This window comes from Jaculus jaculus, chromosome 23 (genome assembly GCF_020740685.1).
Source record: "Jaculus jaculus isolate mJacJac1 chromosome 23, mJacJac1.mat.Y.cur, whole genome shotgun sequence".
Classification (NCBI taxonomy): Eukaryota; Metazoa; Chordata; class Mammalia; order Rodentia; family Dipodidae; genus Jaculus; species Jaculus jaculus.
Window position 1 is genome coordinate 8,684,345 of NC_059124.1, and position 22,923 is coordinate 8,707,267.

Here is a 22,923-nt window from a genome sequence, read left to right on the forward strand (position 1 = left end):
GACTTACACTTCATGTGGAAAAAAAAAAAAACTAATTTCTATGTGATTATAGCCAAATGAGAAAGGTTGCAGGTACAGCATCTGGAAGATAGCACTAAGGAAATATTCAAAGAGATACTGATTTCGAAAGAAAACAAGAAGAGAGACAGAGAGAGAGAGAGAAAGAAAATAAGGTGGGCTAAAATAAAATTAAACTCAAAACCACAATGGGTAAAAAGGAAAACCACAAAGTAGAAATAAGGCATTTGCAAACATTCAATAAAAGACTTCAACCAAGAAAGGCACTTCACGAAAGAGGAACCCAAACGCCTGGGAGCAAACAGGGAAAGACAAGATTTTTGTCTCGTTCGTCGTGAGAGTTCCTGCTTTAAGCAATCCAGACTGGCTGAAATCAGAACAGACAGTACGAAGTGTTCACAGGAAGTGGGAGAAGGGGACTCTCGCATACTCAAGTTGTGACTACATATTGGTACGAACACTGTGCACACGGCTCAGGGCTGAGTCTGAGCATATGCTTACCACGTGACCCGGCCACTCCAATCCCACGTGCACCTTTCAGAAATGCACTCACCCAAACACATGTAAAAGAATAATCCCAGCAGTACGACTCATGCTACAGTCCAAGCGGAAACAACCCCCGTGCACATCAGCAGACAGCGGAATGTTTGAGGGAAATGGGGTGCAACTCAAGCAATGAAATACATAGTGATGAAAAAAGCCAACCGCTTCACAATGTAGGTAGGTCTCCCACACTTGGTGGGGACCAAAAAAAAACCAAACCACCCAGTCACAAGCACAAGCACACACTACACATTTCTACTTACACAAAATCCAAACCCAGGCACGGCTTATCTGTGAGGCTACATGTCAGGAGAATCAAGAACTAAATGGGGAAAAGAAGGGATTCAGTATAAGGAGGTCAAAGAGAGAGGGACAAAAAAAGGTAACATAAGGGATTATGTCATATATATGTGTGTGTGTGTGTGAGTGTGTGTGTGTGTGTGTGTGTGTATGTGTGTGTGTGTTGCTTGTTGGGCGTGGTGGCACACGCCTTTAATCCCAGCACTCGGGAGGCAGAGGTAGGAGGATCACCGCGAGTTCAAGGCCACCCTGAGACTCCATAGTGAATTCCAGGTCAGCCTGGACTAGAGTGAAACCCTACCTCGAAAAACCAAAAAACAAACCAACAAAAGAAAATTACCCATTAAAAACAAACAAACAAAAAACTCTTGCTCTGAAGAAAAGGAGTGAGCAGACCGTGGTGGGGGTCAGGCTTAGAAGAAGGGGTTTCTAAAGACAGGTTGCACACAGCACAGTGTCCACGCCTGGCCAGGTCTCAGCAAACTCTCCGAGCGGCATGAGCCATGTGGACAGTGATCCCAGCCTCAAGACCTGCAGTCTCCCATCCGTGGTCACGTCTGGACACACCTTGAAGAACTAGAAGGCCCATCTTGGTAAGAATTCTAACAGCCCAATAGCCCAATAAATTGCATGGGTTCTGTCTGCAGGGAGGGAAGAGAAAGACTTGGCTGGCAAGCAGCTGCCATCCAAGTTGCAAGGCCTTCAAAAGACATGGTGTGGGCTGGAGAGACAGCCTAGCAGTTAAGGTACTTGCCTGCGAAGCCTAAGGACCAGGGTTCTGTTCCCTAGCACCTATGTAAGCCAGATGCCCTAGGTGGTGCATGGGTCTGGAGTTCCTTTGCTATGGCTAGAGGTCCTGGTGTGCCCATTTTTTCTCTCTCTCTCAATAAATATATATATATTTATTTATATATATATATTTATTTATAAAATACAGGGCCTAGAGGGATGGCTTAGAGGTGAAGGCATTTGCCTGCAAAGCCAAAGGACCCAGGTTCAATTTCCCAGGACCCACATTAGCCAGATGCACAAGGGGGTGCACGTGTTGGGAGTTCGTCTGCAGTGGCTGGAGACCCTGGCACGCCCATTCTCTCCCTTTCTCTCTCTCTGTCTCTCTCTCTGTCTCTCTCTCTCTCTCAAGTAAATAAATAATAAAAAAGACACAGTGTGAGCTTCATCAGGGGAGACTAAGAGTGCAGTTCAGGATCAAGAGCAGAAATCCAATTTAGATCAAGAAGCCTTGGGTTTTATAACATGGTAATCGTGATTTGACATTAATCGTTACTTCACAACAATTCTGTCCGCCATGGACTCCAGTGATGAACAAATGTTTGTCCCCTTCTCCTCCTCTTCCCTGGTGAAGTGGAAGGTTCTCAAAAGGGACAAGCCTGTCTATTTCAGAAAACACCTCTGCGGACCAGGACGCAAAGGGCTCTGGGACTCCAGACAAGTGTTCTTGAAGCCTCGCAGTCTCTGGGCTTGGCGCGGAACCTGCTGGCCACAGAACAGCTAATCCTCCTCCCTCCCACCCGGGCCCGCTCCGCTCGTTCCCAGGGTCCCGGAGTGGCTCCGTGCATGGAGGGCGTGCGCTTTCCCAGGCCACAGAGACGGGATGACAGAGCCACGCAAGTGTGCCTCTGCGCTTGCGGCTGCAGCTGTGTAGCTCCCCAGATGAACTTTAAAATCGCTCCAAGTTCATCAGCCTCTTCTGGGGAACCCTCCAAAGCAGCAGCGTGTTGGAGGCTGAGGTGCATCTGTGGTAGAAAGGCGAACTGGAAAGAGGTGAAGGGTGCAGGGAGGCTGGTACCAAGCCAGCTCCCCCGGCCATCTTGACGTTCTCACCACTAGGTCACGGGGACAGGGTGTGAACCACTGCATCCAGCCTGTCTTCCAAGCTCTGGTTCGGGGTTAAAAAGTAAAGGACATTTCGGGCTGGAGAAGATGGCTTAGTGGTTAAGGCACTTGCCTACAAAGCCTAAAGGACCTTGGTTCAATTCCCCGGGTCCCATGTAAGCCATATGCACAAGGTGGAGCATGCGTCTGGAGTTTGTTTACAGTGTCTAGAGGCCCTGGTGTCCCCATTCTCTCTCTCTCTCTCCCAAATAAATAAATATGTATTTTTTTAATTTTTTTTTTTTATTTGAGAATGACAGACAGAGAGAGAAAGAGGCAGATAGAGAGAGACAGACAATGGGCGCGCCAGGGCTTCCAGTCACTGCAAACGAACTCCAGACGCCTGCGCCCCCTTGTGCATCTGGCTAACGTGGGTCCTGGGGAATTGAGCCTCGAACTGGGGTCCTCAGGCGTCACAGGCAAGCGCTTAACTGATAAGCTGTATTTTTTTTTAAAAAAAAAAGTAAAGAACATTTCAAGTCAGGGGAGATGGAACCCTTGGCAGACAAGGAAGCTGTCTGGAATGGCATCGATCATAAGAGACTTACTTAACTTTTCATGTCTGACACATAGGACCCATCCAGGGGTCAGAGAGCTGAATTCTAACAGGTCTCCACCTGGAAAGTGCGCTGTGGACTAAGGACTCTGGAAGGTCCCTTCTCAACTCTGGCTTTCTGAGCCATCAAGGGCTTACAGTGAAATCAAATGGAGAGGAGAGGGAGCTAAAATGAACTTTGGTTCCTTACAACAACGGGGGGAAGGCATTCACTCTGCCTCTGCATTTAACTTGTGGCCTCTGCCATCCTGGAGCAACCCGCCGTGCTGGGCTTGGAAAGAAATCGTCAGGCTCACAGCACGGGCCCCCCAGCCTCGTCCAGAGCCGTTCACTTCACGGACGGAGGATTTAATTAGAGCTGGTGATGGCGGCCTGGAAGGAGCCAGGGCCAAGAGGGCAGGAAGGCCTCCTTGTTAGCGCTCAGGAGAGCCAGAGAGCAGCAAGCAGCTGGTTCAGGCTTCTGTCTCTGTCACTCCCCTGCCGGGAGCATTGGATGGCTTTTTGGTACAACAGTTCAGACGTGCTCCCGGGGAGGGCTCTGACTTCAGAGGTGGTAGTCCTCTCGGCAGGGGCGCCTGGCCTGTCCCCGTCCCGTCCCCCTCCCCACATGGTTTCCTCCCCCCACCCCAAGCCTGGGAAACCAGGTTTCCAGGGCTGCATCAAGTGGCTGTAGAAGGGACTAGAGATGTCAGCAGACCCAGGCAGGAAGTAACAGTGAGTGGATCCAACCTGGAAAAATGCGGCCCCGTTGCATCTGGGGATAAATAAGCAGAAACACAAATACTCGGGTGGGAGGGAGATGGCCCGGACAGGAAGCGACCAGCCGTCATTTGGACAGGAGCTTGCAATGTGATCTGGTGACAGAGAAATTGCCACGGGATTCAGAACCTGGATGCTCAGAGGCCATACCCCAAGGAGAACCAGGAAGGAACAGGGGCGGGCCCAAGCAGCTGGGCCTGGGACCCTGGGCCCCTGGGGGCTCCGATGACTGGACCAAGGGCTTAGATGGCAGAGTGAGGCTGGGGTCCGGTTGGACAGTAAGAAGCAGAGGCCAAGGAGGCTGTCTGGAGGCGTGGCATACAGACAGCCTGGTCCCGAGGCTAGGCATGGCTGAGATGACTTGAGGCAGGTCACATACAACAATATGACGATGCAGAACTTGGGCAGCTGACTTTGCTTGATGATGTCGCAGGAGAGAGGAGATGACGGAACCCAAACTAGCCGAACACGCTGAAACCCAAGAGCTGGAGAGAGTCACGTGACCCACCTTGAGTCAGAGACAGAGCTGTGAAGAACTCTCCGCTCTGCAGATGGCCAGCCTCCCTCCTCCTTGGCCCACAAGGAAGATTTCCCAATCCTCCCTTGCTCGATTGCCTGGGACATCAATGCCGCAAACTGAGGCTCCGGAGACATATCCTCGCGTACATTGGACCCAGCAGGGCCAATCAAACTCATACCATCTTACCTGCTCCTTAGCTGTCAAGGAGCTGCCCACAGAGTCTAGAGGGACATAGGTTAGACCTTAAGAGGACCTTCCCTCCTGAGTTTTGAGATGCCGTGTAAGTTAAAGATGTAGTTCATACTCTTCCCTCCCCCCCCAACCCCTGCGGTGGGTTTCTGAACTGATCGTGCTCAGAGAGGCATAAAGGGTGTGGGGGGGAGTTGCCCTCTTCCATGGAACACCCTGAGAAAGTTTCAGGTGCATCTTGTTTCAAACAAATTTGACACTTGAAAGTCCATGTTTTAAAAGCAGGTAAGGCGGGGCGTGGTGGCCGCACGCCTTTCATCCCAGTACTCGGGAGGCAGAGGTAGGAGGATCACCGTGAGTTCGAGGCCACCCTGAGACTACATAGTGAATTTCAGGTCAGCCTGGGCTAGATTGAGACCCAAACCTTGAAAAACAAAAACAAAACAAACAAACAAATAAAAGCAGGTAAGTTGGGTTGATTATTCAATTGAAAAAGTTGCCATGGGGCGGGGTGGGGAGGAGGCTGGAGAAATAGCTCAGTGGTTAAAGGCACTTGCTTGAAAAGCCTCGTGGCCCTGGTTCAATTCTTCAGTATCCACAGAATGGCCATTTGCAGTGGCTAGAGGCCCTGGCATGCCTATTTTCTCTCTCTCTCTCTCTCTGTATCTATCTATCTATCTCTCTTAAAATTTTTATTTTTATTTATTTACTTACTTAACAGAGAAAAAGAGAGAGAATGGGCGCACCAGAGCCTCCAGCTACTGCAAGCGAACTCCAGACGCGTGCGCCCCCTTGTGCATCTGGCTAACGTGGGTCCTGGGGAATTGAACCTGGGTCCTTTGGCTTAGCAGGCAAATGCTTTAACCGCTAAGCCATCCCTCCAGCCCTCTCTCTCTCTCTCTCTCTCTCTTTTTCTCTCTCTCCCATCTCTCCATGTGTGTGTGTATCTGCTTTCGAGCTCATAACTTCATCAACAAGTCACCGTGATGAGCTGCATTCATACATTTAAATTTTCAAACAAGTGTCCGGCATGGCAAACCAGACTCCCACCCTAAGCAAGGCATGGAGGCGGAAGGCTTACCCGGGGTGGGGGGGCGGGCTTGGGCAGGCCTCTGTGACGCTGGTGAGCCCGCCTAGGGGTCATCCATTCCTGGGGAGGTGCCTGACGTGGGGTTTGAGTCTTGGGGCAGTTTCAGGAAGAAGTAGGAGGAGGAGAGGCAAGAAACGTGGTTGTGGTGCTTCTGAGCGGTGGGACTGGCCCTGGCCCAGGAAGCCAGGGCAGAAGACGGGAACCAGAAGGATTCCTAGAGGTGCCAGAATAATGTTTGCAGAACCCTTGGATTGGGGAAGAAGGGCCTAAAAGAGGCTCTCTGACAAACATCTCTCTCCTTTCACCATGTGCTTCCTTGCCCAAGATTAGGTCCCCACTCTGTGACATTCCAGGCTTCCCCAGGTGAGGCTGGGTTGTTCCTGCACGTAAGAAAGGTGTGAGGCACGGCGTGGCTTGTCCAGAGATATGTGTCACGAATGGTCACGCCTGGGTTCGAATTCAATCTGGCATTCCAAGTGTTTTTGCCCATCAGAATTTTTCCTTCTAGAAACTTCTTCCACCCTACCATTCTTGAGTCCAGCCGTGATAGAATGGCGACGTGTATGCGTATACTGACAGAGACAGAGAGAACAGAACGGGACAGAAAAAAGAGACCCTGCAAGAGGAAAGAAGATCTGGGCAGACAATTCTGCAATTGCCCCCGCGGGTGGAGGTGGTGGCCGTAGAGCTAAACGACGGGGAAATTTCACGAGCACTTGAGGGTGGGAGAGTGTAGCCTCTCTGTGTAATTCTGCCAGGCTTAGGCCTGGATTAATGACCAAATTAGCCTCCCTTTCCTGAGCGCGCCAGCAGCAGGCTGCAATGACCCAGAATGCAAGAGGCAGCTGGCAGATTAAGCACTCGCTGAGTAATTGCAATTAAGCCCCCACACGGAAGAAGAAGCCAGCAGGTTTGGTGGTGGTCATCTGACGTGACCCAGGGGGAATCCCCTGCCTTTGTGCTTCCTTCACAAGACTCTGACCTCCCCTAGGGTGCCACCCATGTGACTACCCCCTTCCTTCATGGTGGGGGGGCGGCAGCGGGCAGTATAGGCCCTGCACTTAAAGGGCTGCTCTGATCCCCTAGGCTGCCTGCCTGGTTGACACTGCATTAGGCTCCAACATAAGCAGCTTAAGAAAGCCACCGCCGGGGTAAAGGAAGGGGGGGGGGGGTCCCCATCCCCCATCTGGAGCCAGAGCCGGTGCAAAAGGAGAGTGGGTAAGTTGTGCGGTGTGTGGGGTTCTGCTCCTGCTGCTGGTAGCCTGCACCACCGTTAGCCTACAGTGTTGATCCTGTGGAAAAAACCAGCACAACCAGCGTAGTGAACAGAACCTCCTCGCGCGGTGGGAAAGGGCCACAGACCACACACCAAAGAAGAAGAACGCAGAACCGCGTCCTGCCTGAGAAAAACGCTTCCTGGCCCTACCGTCATCATCGGTCCCGAAGCCCGGGGAGGGAAGAGCGGGATTCACACCTGAAGTTTACTTTATTTGTATTTACTTGTTTACTTGATATTTACTTGAAACAAGCAAATAAAAATTGACGTGAAGTTCGTCTCCACCCGGCTCCCCCAGGGCTGGCATTCCATCCTGACCCTCCGTCCATCCCAGTCAGTCACCGTCCCCACCTCACAGACCCTCCACGGCTTAGACCCCGCTTCTGGCCAGTGTCACCCCCAGCTTGGCCCTGGGAGAACCCTTGGCACCTGTCACCCCTGCCTGCTGGCTCCAGACCCACGCGCCCGAGCCCCGAGCCAGCTGAGTCCGGGCCACGGCGGGGGGCAGGGGGGCAGAGCACTTGGTAGTTAAGGTGTCTGTGGAGACGGGGCTGCTCTCCAGCCCGCCACCTCCCAGCCGGGCTTGAAGGCAGGGGAGAGGGTCCTCTGACACAGGCGGCCAGGACCCCTGGGCCAGTAGAGGAGAGTGTGCGCTGTGAAAGTCCCCAGACTTCTCTGCGGCTGAGCCGTCCTAAGCAGCAGCCACACCAGTCCTGGGAGCGAAGACCCTCCTTCTAGGGGAGACCCAGGACCCCCGCAAGCAAGATCTGGGCAACGCATCTGCTGTGTTCTCGTCTGGAAACAGGTGGTAGTAGAGACCATCTGGACTGGGAAGACTGGCATGGGCACCTCTCTCTCTCTCTCTCTCTCTCTCTCCCTCTCTCTCTCTCTTTACTATATGGAGCGCTTCACAAATTTACGTGCTATCCTTGTACAGAGGCCGTGCGGATCTCTGTATAGCTCCACTCAGTCTACCTGCCATCAAGGCAAGCACAAGCATGAGCTTCTGTGTGTGTGTGTGTGTGTGTGAGAGAGAGAGAGAGAGAGAGAGAGAGAGAGAGAGAGAGAGAGCAGGCGGACTGGTTATCATGGCTATCATAATCCCCAGTGCAGCAGCAACATGATAAGGAGGGCAGGGAGGAGGGTCCCAAGACTCCGGTGACAGAAAAGATGGCTTGGTGGTTAAGGAGCTTGCATGCAAAGCCAAAGGACTCAGGTTCGATTCCCCAGGACCCACATGAGCCAGATGCACGAGGGGGCGCACACATCTGGAGTTTGTTTGCAGTGGCTGGAGGCCCTGCGTGCCAATTCTCTCTCTCTCTCAAATAAATATTTAAAAATTTAGCCAGGGGCTGGAGGGATGGCTTAGCAGTTAAGGCATTTGTCTGCAAACCCAAAGGACCCAGGTTCGATTTTCCAGGACCCACATTAGCCAGATGTACAAAGGGGAGCATACATCTGGAGTTTGTTTACAGTGGCTGGAAGCCCTGGTGCACCCATTCTCTCTCTCTCTCTCTCTCTCTCTCTCTCTCTCTCTCTCTCTCTGTTAAATAAGTAAATAAGTAAAAATAAAATATATTTAAAAAAATTTATCCGGGCGTGGTAGCACACACCTTTAGTCCTAGCACTCGGGAGACAGAGGAAGGAGGATCACCGTGAGTTCGAGGCCACCCTGAGACTACATAGTGAATTCCAGGTCAGCCTGAGCTAGAGTGAGACCCTACCTTGAAAAACCAAAAAAATAAAATAAAATAAATTTTAAATTTTTTTTTAAAAAAATACCAAGTAGTTCAGCATTCAGGAAAAGATGGGTGCAAGAGCCTGCTGGCAGAGAGGCCTTGCGTGCGCCACACAGGGTGGTTCCTGAGCCCTGTCTACAGGGAGTGGCATCTGTGTCGTCCTCCTGGAGGATTTTATAATGAGGCCGCTCGGAGGAGTCTGCACGTCACCAAGGCCTTGACAACATGAGTCGGCATAACTAACCTGGGGAGTTTTCCTAGGCTGGCAGAGCTGCTGGAGAGGGAGGGCGGGTGAGAACCAAAATCCTCCGAGGAACCCCAGGTCTCAACCTCTGACCCCCAGCAAGTCAGCAAGCCCCTGCTCGGGGCAAGGTTCTGTGCACCACACAGCTCTCTCCTGGCCGTTCCTTCAGGAAATGGGAAAGAATTTCAACTTGGCTTATAGGATAGAAAAAAAAAAAAAGGAGATCTTTAATATTTATTTGTTTATTTATGAGAGAGAGATTGAGAGAGAGAGAGGCAGAGGCAGATAGAGAGAATGGGGACACCAAAGCCTCTTGGCCACTGCAAATGAACTCCAGACGCATGCACCGCCTTGTGCATCTGGCTTTACAGTGGGTACAGGGGAATCAAACCTGGGTCCCTTGGCTTTGCTGGCAAGTGCCTTAACTGCTAAGGCATGTCTCCAGCCTTAAAACTTTATAGTTTTTTTTTTCTTTTTTATATTTTCAAGGTAGCCCAGGCTGACCCAGAACTCACACTGTAGTTCCAGGCTAGCCTCGAACTCGCAGTGATCTTCCTACCTCTGTCTCCGGAGTGCTGGGTGGGATTAAAGGCGTGTGCCACCATGACCAGCCAAAATGAAATTTAAAATTTTTTTTTATTCATTGTTTTATTTATTTAGTTGAGAGCAACAGAGAGAGAGAGAGAGAATGGGCGCACCAGGGCCTCCAGCCACTGCAAACGAACTCAGATGCATACGCCCCCTTGTGCATCTGGCTAACGTGGGTCTTGGGGAATCGAGCCTTGAACTGGGGTCCTTAGGCTTCACAGGCAAGCACTTAACCGCTAAGCCATCTCTCCAGCCCCAAAATGAAATTTTGAAACACAAAAGAGGACCGTATGGAAGAGCCAACCTGGATCTATCTCAGGACACTTTTCACCCAGGAAAGGCATTAGCTACAGATCACAGAGCCACCATGGCCGAGAATTTGCAGAGATGCGTGGTCACCGAGGATGACCTGACCCTTCACTGTCCACAGCCGGAGCTCTAACCACCATGTCACACCGCTGTAGGGGCACAGATGCGGAGGGGCCGGGCGGCAGCTCCCAAAACAACCGAGGAGCTGGGACGCGGGGAGGCTCGGATGGTCGGGCTGTGACCCTCCTGCCGTCGCAGTGCACAGCAACGTCACAACCCTGTAACCACACACGGGTGGGGCACGCTGGGAGCCAGCCCCACACCCACGCAAGCTGCCGGGGGCCCCGGGGCTTCCATGCTGAAACCTTTCGGGGGGGTTTCCATGTTTGCACCCTGCAGAGGAGAGAGCCCGGCAGTTAGGCACACCCATGGCGTTCCTCTCTTTCTGATCTCCCGTTCTCAAGAGGTGTGGAAAACGCACAGCCCTCTCCGAGGCCTCAAAACATTTGGCCCTCTGATGGCCTGTGGGTGGGTAAGGCTGGAAGAGCTCTGAGATTCAGCAGAAACCGCACCAGACCTCCATGCCTGGGAACAAGTCAGTTCCCGCGTGGACTTCGGTGAGGCCATTTAGAAAACCAGCAGCCCCCCAGACAAGACCCAGACTCCAGCCCCGGGGGGTCTGGCAGCCGGTCATAACAGAGTAGAATGCAGCAGATGAGACTCCCCAAGCCCCCAAGACTTGGGTTCGCATTCTGTAGACATCACAATGGACCCAGGGATCTCTAAGAGCCGTCAGACCACAATGACAAGCCCCATGAGGACTCTCTTGAATCCTGTGATTTGTCAGTGCGCTCCTGACCCAGTCTAGAGAAGTGAGGGATGATGAGATACTCAAAGAGCCCCTGTCCTTTTCAGCAGACACTGACTCCACGAACAGCCCTCTCAGCTGTCCCTCCTGACTGTATCCATCAGTTTGTTTTCGTTATGTTTGTGATCTAAGACTAGAGAAAGTCAGTTGTTGGCCGGGCTGGGGTGATGGCTTAGTGGTTAAGGTGCTTGTCTATGAAGTCTAAGGACCCAGGTTCTATTCCCCAGTACCCATATAAACCAGATGCACAAGGTGGTGCATGTACCTGGAGTTTGTTTGCAGGGAATAGAGGCCCTGGCACACCCATTCTCTCTCCTCTCTTTCTATTTCTCTCTCTCTTTCTCTCTTGCAAATAATAAAGCTGGGCATGGTGGCACACACCTTTAATCCCAGCACTCAGGAGGCAGAGATAGGAGGATTGCCTTGAGTTCAAGGCCACCCGGAGACTACATAGTGAATTCCAGGTCAGCCTAGGCTAGAGCAAGACCCTACCTCGAAAACAAACAAACAAACAAAATAAATAAATAAAATATTTTATTTTTATTTATTTACTTGAGAGCGACAGGCAGAAAGAGAAAGAAGCAGGGAGAGAGAAAATGGCACCCGGGCCTCCAGCCACTGCAAATGAACTCCAGACACATGCGCCCCTTGTACATCTGGCTAACGTGTGTCCTGGGGAATCAAGCCTCGAACCAGGGTCCTTAGGCTTAGGCAAGCGCTTAACCACTAAGCCATCTTTCCAGCCCCTAAAATCTTTTAAAAATAAAAATAAAAAAATAGCTGGCAGCCAAGTTATAAACAGGAGCATTTTCTCCTCTGGACAAAGGGCATTATTCCAGCACAAATCCATTACCACGCAAAACAAGAGTCTTCCTTCCAAACATAAAGAATTACTGGAGCCGGGCATGGTGGTGCGTGCCTTTAATCCCAGCACTTGGGAGGCAGAGGTAGGAGGATCGCCGTGAGTTCAAGGCCACCCTGAGACTACATAGTGAATTCCAGATCAGCCTAGGCTAGAGTGAGACCCTACAACGAAAAAACGTTACCATAGTACTGAGAAGATGTGACAGGAGCGTTTGGCACTGAAACATCTCTATCTCACCCTACAAGGCTCAGGGTCCATTGTGGAAGAGGTGGCAGAAAGAATGCAAGAGCCAAAGGAACGGTAGGACTCCTTACAATGCAATCATCCAGACAGAAATTGGCCTCGATATCCGTGACCTCACAGTGCCTGGCACTACCTTCACAAGACCCTCATAATAGGAGGAGAAGATGGTAACATCAAAATAAAACTGAGACCAGTGGAAAGAGGGAGGGGATATGATGGAGAGTGGATGTGTGAAGGGGAAAGAGAGGGGAAAGAGTTCTCATGGTTTACTGTAAGTATGGAAGCTGTCAATAAAAAATAAATTTACACCGGACGTGGTGGCGCACGCCTTTAATCCCAGCACTTGGGAGGCAGAGGTAGGAGGGTCGCCGTGAGTTTGAAGACACCCTGAGACTCCATAGTGAATTCCAGGTCAGCCTGGGCTAGAGTGAGATCCTACCTCAAAAGACCAAAAAAATAAAATAAGTAAACAAATAAATGAATTTAAAAGAAAAGATGTGACTTCCAACCAAAATTATGAATATGTATATATATATATATTTTGGTTTTTTGAGGTAGGGTCTCACTTTAGCCCAGGCTAACCTGGAACTCGCTATGGGAGTCTCAGGGTGGCCTCGAACTCACGGCGATCCTCCTACCTCTGCCTCCCGGGTGCTGGGATGAAAGGCGTGCGCCGCCACGCCCGGCTCAACTTTATGGATTTTACCCCTGAATTCCATTCGACAAATCACCACGTGGCGGCTGTAACCACACTGGGGGGAGCGCAGAGCCCATTTGTAGTGAAATGACCATTAAGACATATTTGCCCCAACAAGCACCAGCCGCTTGTCAAGGAAGCCTGACTCTTGCCTCTCAAGATACCTACTGGCTAAGCCCTCTTGCGTAGTTTGTCGTGAGGAAAGGAAGAAAGCCAGCCCGGGGCTGCTGTCCCCACTTTCTCTGTGTCCTGTCTGCCGCGGGCGAGTGCCTCCTCTGCTAGAAACCATCTCCGCCATGGCGTCTGCCACCGTGCATGGAGGCCAAGAGACCGCGCAAAGAAGCCTCCAACACCATGAGGTAAAAGAAAATTTTCCTCCCGTAAGTTATTTATTTATTTGAGAGTGACAGACAGAGAGAGAAAGAGGCAGATAGAGATAGATAGAGAATGGGTGCGCCAGGGCCTCCAGCCACTGCAAAGGAACTCTGGACACGTGCGCCCCCTTGTGCATCTGGCTAACGTGGGTCCTGGGGAATCGAGCCTCGAACCGGGGTCCTTAGGCTTCACAAGCAAGTGCTTAACTGCTAAGCCATCTCTCCAGCCCCTATTTAAGTTTTATGTCAAGTATCCGGTCACAGTGATGAGACAAGGAACTGATACATCCTCAAAACATACATGGTCCACTCAGCGTTTTAGTGTACCAAGGCTGGGCTCTTCCTAGAGGTCCAGCAAGGATGGGAACACAGCCCATTCACATCTGCAAAAGGAGGGAAGGTGGCTTAGCCAAGATCTTCAAGGCAGAGTTAAGAATTCCCACGTGGAGCCAGGTGTGGTAGCGCACACCTTTAATCCCAGCACTTGGGAGGCAGAGGTAGGAGGATCGCCGTGAGTTTGAGTCCACCCTGAGACTACGTAGTGAATTCTAGGTCAGCCTGAGACAGAGTGAGACCCTACCTTGAAAAACCAACAAAAGAAAGAAACAGAGAGAAAGAGAATTCCCACGTGGGGTTAGAGAGATGGCTTAGTGGTTAATGCACTTGCCTGAGAAGCCTAAGGACAAATGTCTGAATCTCCAGATCCCACAGAAGCCAGACGCACAAAGGTGAGGCAAGTGCAAGGTCAAACATGCCCACTAGGTGGCACAAGTTTCAGTGACTGAGGCCCAGGCATGCCAATTCTCTCTCTCTCTCTTTCTCTGTCTCTCTCTAAAATACAATAAAATAAAAATTCTCATGTTACCGTCCCAGGAGTCTCTCCAAACTTCTATCACTGCACTTCTAGACCATTCTCTCATGTCAGTCTGCTTCATATTGAAGGCAGGGAACACATTCCACTGACCTCCTTCTTAGTGCCCACACCAGGAGCTGGCACCTAAAGGGGGCTGCAGGTGTTTATTGAAAGTGGTGGTGTGGTCCGCTATCACGATAGAGAAAAGAAAGCTGATGGCCTAGCACGGGACAAGCCATCTCTCTCACCTCTGCCTGGGCTTGGGAAAGACTCCGGAGGAAGTGGTGGATTAAGCAGGAGCGCTGCTCTCACTGCCAGCCTGACAGCCTCCTCCAGGAAGATGGCTGTAGACACGGGGGAGTCACAAAGCCAAAAACCAGAGGCTGATGAGAGTGCAGCACTAAAGGAGTCTTATAACACACGCCCACTAAGGCTCAGAGAACATTCTGGAAAAGGGGAGTGGGAAAAAAAAAATGTAGGTGGAAGGATATTCCTAGGCATCATTTCCCCAGTCCTCAGAGACTAACTGGTACATTCATGACCCCACAATGAATGCCAATGACCCCACTGAGGAGGGGCCTCTGTGGAAGGGGCAGAGGAGAGAGAGCATAAGTGTAAAACCCAATGGAGGGCTGGGGAGATGGCTTAGTTGTCAAGGCTCTTGCCTGCAAAGCCAAAGGTCCCAGGTTCAACTCCCCAGGTCCCACATAAGCCATATGCACAACATGGCACATGCGTCTGGAGTTCATTTACAGTGGCTGAAGGCCCTGACACACCCATTCTCTCTATCTCACTCTCTCTCTTTCCATCCCTCTTTTTCTCTGTCTAATTAAATAAATAATTTTTAAAACATTAAAAAATAAATAAGTAATAAACCCAGTGGAAGCATGGCCAATATGCTATGTGTTCATATATTAATGTTCCCAATTTAAAAATGAATAAATAGGGCTGGAGAGATTGCTTAGTGGTTAAGGCACATACCTGCAAAGTCTAAGGACACAAGTTTAACTCTCCAGGTCTCGTGTAAGCCCGGTGTGCATGGTACCACATGCATCTGGAGTACATATGCAGTGGCTAGAGGCCCTGGCATGCCCATTCTCTCTCCACCCCCGCCCCCCCCGTGACTGTAATAAATAAATAAAATAAAGTCTTTAAAAATATGGGCTGGAGAGATGGCTTAGCAGTTAAGCACTTGCCTGTGAAGCCTAAAGATCCCAGTTCGAGGCTTGATTCCCCAGGACCCACGTTAGCCAGGTGCACAAGGGGGCGCACGCGTCTGGAGCTCGTTTGCAGTGGCTGGAGGCCCTAGTGCACCCATTCTCTATCTATCTGCTTCTTTCTCTCTCTGTCATTCTCAAATAAATAAACAACATTTTTTTTAAATCTTTAAAAATAACAATAATAAAATAAAATAAAAATGAATAAATAGCCGGGCGTGCTGGTACACACCTTTAATCCCAGGACTCAGGAGGCCGAGGTAGGAGGTTCACCAAGTTCAAGGCCACCCTGAAACTGCATAGTGAATTCCAGGTCAGCCTGAGCTAGAGTGAGACCCTACCTAAAAAAAAAAGAATAAACAGAGGAAAATCTTTAAGAGAGGACCAAAGACTGAATCCGCCAAGATTCCCCTGCAGGTGCTTCCATTTCAAGCATCTTGGCAGTTATACAAGGACCCTGGGACTAACGATGACCTTGAAATGACAAATGAAAACAGGGCTTCTTTCTCACTACGTATTTCGCCGCCCTGAACATCCAGCAATGCCACGATGAGGGAGAGGAGCGGGAGACACCGACTGTCCCCCTTCACCCCAGAACCGATGAAACGAGAGCCGGAGACAGCAGTGACAGGAGGCCACCTGGAAACCCGCACAGCCCATTGCATCAGGCCCCAGCCGTGGCCCTCCAGGGCCAGCATTCCAGCAGCACCCTTGGGATCCCAGCCTCATACAAAGACACCTTGGCTTCCAGGAAGGCAGACTGAATAGGGTGAGGTGGGGCCCCTCAGCACATGGGCTTGCATAGGCTCTCACCAGCCCCTGACCCACCAGTCACATCCTCTCTCCGCACTCTCTAGCTCCCGCTCCGATGGGGCTGAAAGACCTTTACAACTACAATCCCATTTCCCCCCTACGCATCATGGATCTGTGACCAGACAGGATGTGGTTAACAGAGAAAAAGAGAAAAACACAGAGCCCAGGAAGGAGATGCACCTAACAAGGACAGGCGTGACATGAGCTGACGCACACCCTTGGGACCGCAGAGCAGATATGACAGAGGTCCTGTGGACCATCGGAAGTGCCTGCTGAAGGCTGGGAGGGGGGGGTGGCTTAGCGGTCAAGACGTTTGCCTGCAAAGCCGAAGGACCCAGGTTCAATTCCCCAGGACCCACGTTAGCCAGATGTACAAGGGGGGGCACACGTGTCTGGAGTTCGTTTGCAGGAGCTAGAGGCCCTGGCGCGCCCATTCTCTCTCCCTCTCTCTCTCCCTCTTTCTCTGTCAAATAAATAAATAAAAATAAAATATATTTTTTAAAGTGCCTGCTGACAGATGAGAGGCTCTGCAGCCCGGGGACTGGAGGAGCGCACCCTGTTCCCTCTGTTGCTTTCACTAGACCTCTGGCCCAGTCTCCTTCAAATTCTCGCCAATGCTTGTTTCCATGGCTGGAAGAGTAAAGAGCTGGGCACCACTCTGGGGAGTCCCTCTGTAAGAAGGGGTGCAGGAATTGGCACTCACCAATGGGACGAGGCGCTCCACGTTCCCTGGTCCATGGGAAGTTCTTCCTACCCCAGTGAAGTTTCTAAGGTGACCATCAAGAAGGCTGTGGGCCTGGTTTTTGTTTGCTTGCTTATTTATTTTCTGGCTTTTTTATTTTTCGAGGCAGGGTCTCACTCCAGCCCAGGCTGACCTGGAATTCACTACATAGTCTCAGGGTGGCCTCGAAATCATGGCGATTCTCCTACCTCTGCCTCTGGGGTGCTGAAATTTAAGGCATGCGCCACCATGCCCCGTCCTGTTTTGTTTTATTATAAACTCTTGAGGAAAAAAAAGGAACTAGGCACCTGGGTGGGTGGGGGCCTGTCCTCTGCATCCCTCCCCGTAAGCCACCCACAGCTTGCAGCTCTGCTCTTAGCTGTGTGATGTGGGGGAAGGGAGGACAGCTGCTCCACTGTCCTCTTGTGTTCCTGAAGATCCCTTGGGGTGGGAAAGAGGCAGGTGAGTAGTCCAAGGGTCTCGCGTGATGCTTGTGGGTGGAGGCAGGTATGAGGAAAGCACCTGGGAGGCCAGGGGGGGATCTGTCCTGCTTGTTCTGATCATTGCCACGAGTCACAGCAGCCACGCTCCTGGGAGCCCAGTGCCACAGAACAGAGGCTGGACATTGCCACACTAGGAACGCACACCTTCTCTCCCCAGGAGGCAAAGGCCCGTTTTATACCGGACTCAGTGGGACGCTTTAGAAGCCCTTGCCACCGAAACACACCTCTCCCCTCCCTCCCTCCTTCCGGCACCAGCAAGCAGCCTGCCTGCTGTAAGACGCTGGAGGCCCACCAATAAGTAGGAAGGACTGAATGGGACGTGGTTGCCTAAGAAACCAAACAGCAAGGTTTTCCTACAGACTCAGAGTCTAGTTTCCCCAGCAAAGCGAAGCCAAGCAGAGATTGCAGCTCCCTAAGAGGAGAAGCCGGCTGGGCTTTAAGCTCCAGGAGAGAGCAGTACGCCAGGTGGCTCACCTGGGCGTCACACCACGCAGGGAGGGGTGGTCACCTAGCTGACCCCAGAGCTTCCCAGGCCCAGAGTCTGGGGGCTCACTGTTCTGCCACTGCACGCCTGTTCTGGAAAGAGGGTGATAAGAAACGCCTACATCATTCTCTTTTGGAGAAAACGGCTCCTGGACCACATAGAGGCTGCTGAGGGTCTTAGTAGGGGGCGTTGGCGGACCGCAGGAGGTCCGACGCCATGAGAGGGTTGGAGTTCCAGTAGCGGTGTTTCCTTGGCCAAGTCTCTGAGGCTCTCCAGTGAAATAGCACCGCGTGCAGGACATTCCTGAAGACCAAACACCCAGGGGCCGGGCGTGGTGGCGCACACCTGGAATCCCAGCACTGGGGAGGCAGCGGTAGGAGGATCGCCGTGAGTTCGAGGCCACCCTGAGACTACATTAGTGAATTCCAGGTCAGCCTGGGCTAGAGCAAAACCTTACCTCGAAAAAAACCAACTAACAAAAACAGCCCCATGCAGACAAAATGCCCACGCAGCACAGGGACATGCTGGGACTCACAGTTACTCTCCTCCCTTAAAACCACGATCCAGTCAAGAAGAGGTCGTCCTTCAACTACTTAATCACACTTCAAAAAGTCCTCCCAGAGGGAGGGAGGAGGAGTTAAGAAGCAGTGGTCATTGTTGTTGTTTTCTTTTAAATTTTTTAATATATTTTATTTATTTATTTAAAAGAGAGAGACTGGGTGCACCAAGGCCTGTAGCCACTGCAAACGAACTGCAGATGCATATACCTCCTTGTGCCTCTGGCTTAGTGGGTCCTGGGGACTCGAACTGGGATCCTTTGGCTTTGCAGGCAGGCACCTTAACCGCTAAGCCATCTTCTCCAGCCCAGTCATTGGTTTGTAAGAAAGTGAGATGTTCCAATTCCTTCACCTTCGGTCCTGGCCCCTCAATGGACCATACTGGGAGGTCACGACGTCACACTCTCTTTCCTATCCCTTGGACTCAGGAGCTGCCAGATAGCCAGGCTCACCAGGCCCACCGATCAGGAGTGTGATAATAGAGACATCCTATGGCTTGAACCGGGAACCTCCTTTCTGCACAGAGAGAAGGGTTTCGGGTCATTTCTGGGTTGCCATCTGATGTCGTGAAAGCAAAGCTTGACCTCCCAAATGAAGTCGGGTCCCCTGGTACCTCTCAGCTGGCACACTGCCCGTCCCACACCTGACCGAGACAGAAACAGACCACGGAACCGATGAAGATGGCATAGCATGCCCAATAATATCGGCATTTGTCAGTTCTCTGGTGCCAACACAGAGAAGAGGTGCCAATCAAGTGGGACATTGTCTCCTCCACTCCAAGTTTCAAGGACATTAGCTGCAAAAGCTACAATATTTTAAGGCCTGCAGGGTGTGTGGGTGGGGGGGAAGCTTGCCTCCAAGTGTACAAATATTCTCCTAGCCCCAGCACCGCACCTGGCTCTGGGGTGTCCCTCCCATAGATGCCCCTAGCAACAGGCACATGCAGCTTGGCATCTGCCTCTGTCCTGCTCACCCTCGGGTTCAAGGCATGCGAGATCTGCCAGTGTCGTCACAGAGGTCTGGTCCAGCTCACACACTCCACAGCCCTGCCAGGACTAGAACTCATTCTGGAAGCTCACATCTGGGCATGCTCATGGACTGCTTGACTTAGTTACAAGGGATGCCTATATCCAAAGAGGCAGCGCTCAATCAATCGTACAAACAGATCATGAGAACACAGGTATCTCCGACATCCACAAGCAGCTCCCAGAATGTCTCTGAAAGAAATTTTAATCAACTGGCCAGACATAAGAAAACATATAGCCTGGTGTGGTGGTGCACGCTTTTAATCCCAGCACTCAGGAGGCAGAGGTAAGAGGCCGTGAGTTCAAGGCCACCCTGAGACTACATAGTGTATTCCAGGTCAGCCTGGGCTAGAGTGAAATCCTACCTCCAAAAACAAAAAAAAACGAAACAGAGAGAGAGAAGAAAGGAAGGAAAGAAGGAAGGAAGGGCTGGGCATGCTTGCACACGCCTTTAATCCCAGCACTTGGGAGGCAGAGGTAGGAGGATCACCGTAAGTTCAAGGTCACCCTGAGACTCCATAGTGATTTCCAGGTCAGGCTGGGCTATAGTGAAACCCTACCTCAGGAAAAAAAAAAAAAAAAAAAAAAAAGCATATAGACCAACTATTCTATTCATCTGACAATATTCCAAATCACCTTTGAAATATGGGCTTAGACAACATCAATACACGGGCATGCAAAACAAAGCAAACAGAGGAAACACCAATCCCAATCCTGTCTGAAACATGCCCAGATATCAAGTAGGGTCAAACCGAAATTCTACAATATTAGAGCTCAGTGGAGTAAAGGTTCTGTCTGCTAGAAGCTATTTCCTCTCCATTTATCACAAAGTCCAAGTGAAATCAGAGCCCAAGACAGCCCTGCCAGGGAAAGAGGAGGGAAGGCTGAGCAGGTGGAACCAGTGTGCCAGCTCTCTCAGCTGCCACCTGCTGCGGCCCCCTGCTGTGCGCCACCCGAACCACCAGGCTGCTGCTCAAGGCCGAGGCTGAGCACCTTGATGTGGGTTTTTCCAAAAGTGGAACGTTACAGCTTCCGGCCCACAAATCTCCGAATCTCCCACCAGGGCTTAGCACCAAGATAGTCTAGAAATTCATGGAACTCTGGCCCTGAGAAAGGTGACAATTCACTCTCAGTTGGGGTGGGGGAGGAAGGCAACCTACCTCTCCCTTGCTTTTAGGGGGATGGTGAGGTAAAGTGTGGTGGCCACAGAGTGCTGACCATTAGATATAGTGGACGATCTGTACATGCAGACTGTGGGACTGAAAGTGGCGATGCCGAGAGAGGAAAAAGAAGCGTTCTGCTGTCAAACAGGGCAGCTGTGTGACTTAGCAATGCGCGCAGCTCTGAGAGAAACGGTCGACACTGAAAGAAACCTGAAGAGGTGTGACAATCAAACGTAATGTGCGACTCCGAAGGTTCTAGAATAGAGGACAGAAGGGTTAAAAAAAAAAATGAATGTGAATGAGGCGCAGGTTTTAATTAATAACGAAGCCTCAATGTTGGTCCATTAATTGTAACAAGTGTGCCACATTAAGACGGAGTTAACGATAGGGGACTGGCTTATGGGCAGGAGTGTGGGAACTCCGCGTACTGGTGAGAAACAAAATCACACACAGCAAAACAGCACTATAGATTTTCCAGAGCCACAGTGTACTAGAGTGATTACCCACCGAGGGAGTAGGCAGCGGAACAGAAATGACAATCACATGCCCTGGTTGGGAAGAAACGACTCCTCACACGTGAGACCCCCCCCTCCCCTGGCACCAATCATAATAACGACTTTTCAGAAAAGAGAAGCTCTGGCACGGGGTATTGGTGGCCTCAAGAGCAGTGGGGGCTGGGGACAGCAGAGGGAGCGGCTGGGGACAGCTGAGTCGCTGGTGTGAGTGACCGTTCCTGGGGTTACACCACAGAGCTAATTGTCCAGGACATGACCCGCGCCCCGTCTCACACCAGTCGGTCAGTCCCAAGAGCTAACCCTGTGCCCTCTTAATTCCCAGCCAAGGCCAGGATCATTCAACAGCAACCAAAATGAGGCATGGCACAGGCATAAAGACGGGCAGAGACCGCTGGGGGCCGTAGTAAGAGGGGCCATGACGTTGGCATTTCATGTCAATAGCAAACGCACTGTTCACACAAGACAGATTCCTAACGTCATACGGGGCACCCTGGAGCCAAGCAAGGTACTCATTGCTGATCTGGAACCCAAACTTCACGAGGCATCCTGCACGCTGTTTGCTAAGCGCAGCGCCTCCTGTCCTTCCCCTGCAACATACTTTGCTTGCCTTGTTTCCTCTCTCTAACCACCAGTAAGGAACGCATTATCCCATTCTCCAGAAAAGGAAACTTTAACTCAAAAGGACCTGAATGGAGGCTCCAAGTGAGCTTTGCCTTCAGACAGGGAATATCAGCAGCCGGGCAGCAAGGGCCCGAAGTAATTCGGAAAGCACACAGTGTGCCCTCGCTGGTGGGGAGAAACCCAGGAGGAGAAGCTCCTGGCGAAGGGGTCTGGATGAGCTACAGAGGTCAGCCCCACCAGGGCATCCCACCTGGGGACAGAGGAAAGGTCGAGTAACTGCTAGGAGTCCCTTCCAGCCTGAGGATAGCACAGACTTGATGCCTAATGACTAGGTTTCAGACGAGCATGCCTCCCTTACCCCTCCGCACATCCTCTTTTAAAGGAGTCACAGTAAGCACTGACTGAGCACCTCCCCCTCCCGTGCACCAGATATTGTGGGAGACGTTTTCATTGTCCCTTTTAAGAGTGGGAACCCCGAAACCGCAACCCAGCAAAGCGGCTATTCTTTTTCAAATAAGGGGCATGAAAGACTGGACAGATGGCTTAGCGGTTAAGGCGTTTGCCTGCAAAGCCAAAGGACCCAGGTTCAATTCCCCAGGACCCACGTTAGCCAGATAGATGCACAAAGGGGCGCACGCATCTGGAGTTCGTTTGCAGGGGCTGGAGGCCCTGACGCGCCCATTCTCTCTCCCTCTTTCTCTGTCAAATAAATAAATAAGTAAAAATAAGAAATACATGTTTAAATAAGGGTCATGAAACTCCTCTGAAAGGCCCCTCGACTGCTCAGCTAACACACAAGTCCTTCCTGTGTGGGGACATAGAAGGAGATGACACAAGATCCTGGTCTTCACGAAGGTAGCAGAGCCCAGATAGGAGACAAAAGTACTGCGCGGCCTAGTGAAGTGTCAAGGGGATGAAGAGAAGGAAAGCAGAGGGTGTCTTAGTGGGAACGGCCGGGGACAGAGAGTGGCAGAGACAGGGGTGTCTTAGTGGGAATGGCCGGAGACAGAGAGTGGCAGAGACAGGGGTGTCTTAGTGGGAACGGCCGGGGACAGAGAGTGGCAGAGACAGGGGTGTCTTAGTGGGAATGGCCGGGGACAGAGAGTGGCAGAGACAGGGGTGTCTTAGTGGGAACGGCCGGGGACAGAGAGTGGCAGAGACAGGGGTGTCTTAGTGGGAATGGCCGGGGACAGAGAGTGGCAAGGACAGCGAGGGTGGAGCGGGCATGGGTGCGGGGCAGAGTTCCCCAGAGAGGGAACACAGAACAGCAAAGACCCTGAGGCCAGAGTGGCCAACCCACAGGTGAGGTAAGGCTGGAACAAGTGAGAAATAGGTTGGGACAAAATAGAGAGGGCATGCCAGGTTTAAAAGAAGCATGTG

At 51.4% G+C, this 22,923-nt stretch overlaps 1 protein-coding gene across 2 annotated transcripts in view; it reads right to left on the bottom strand.

Moving 5' to 3' along the window:
* Nucleotides 1–22,923, bottom strand: part of Ano2 (anoctamin 2) — a 382,845-nt gene that overhangs the window by 326,613 nt on the left and 33,309 nt on the right. The window lies entirely within an intron of this gene.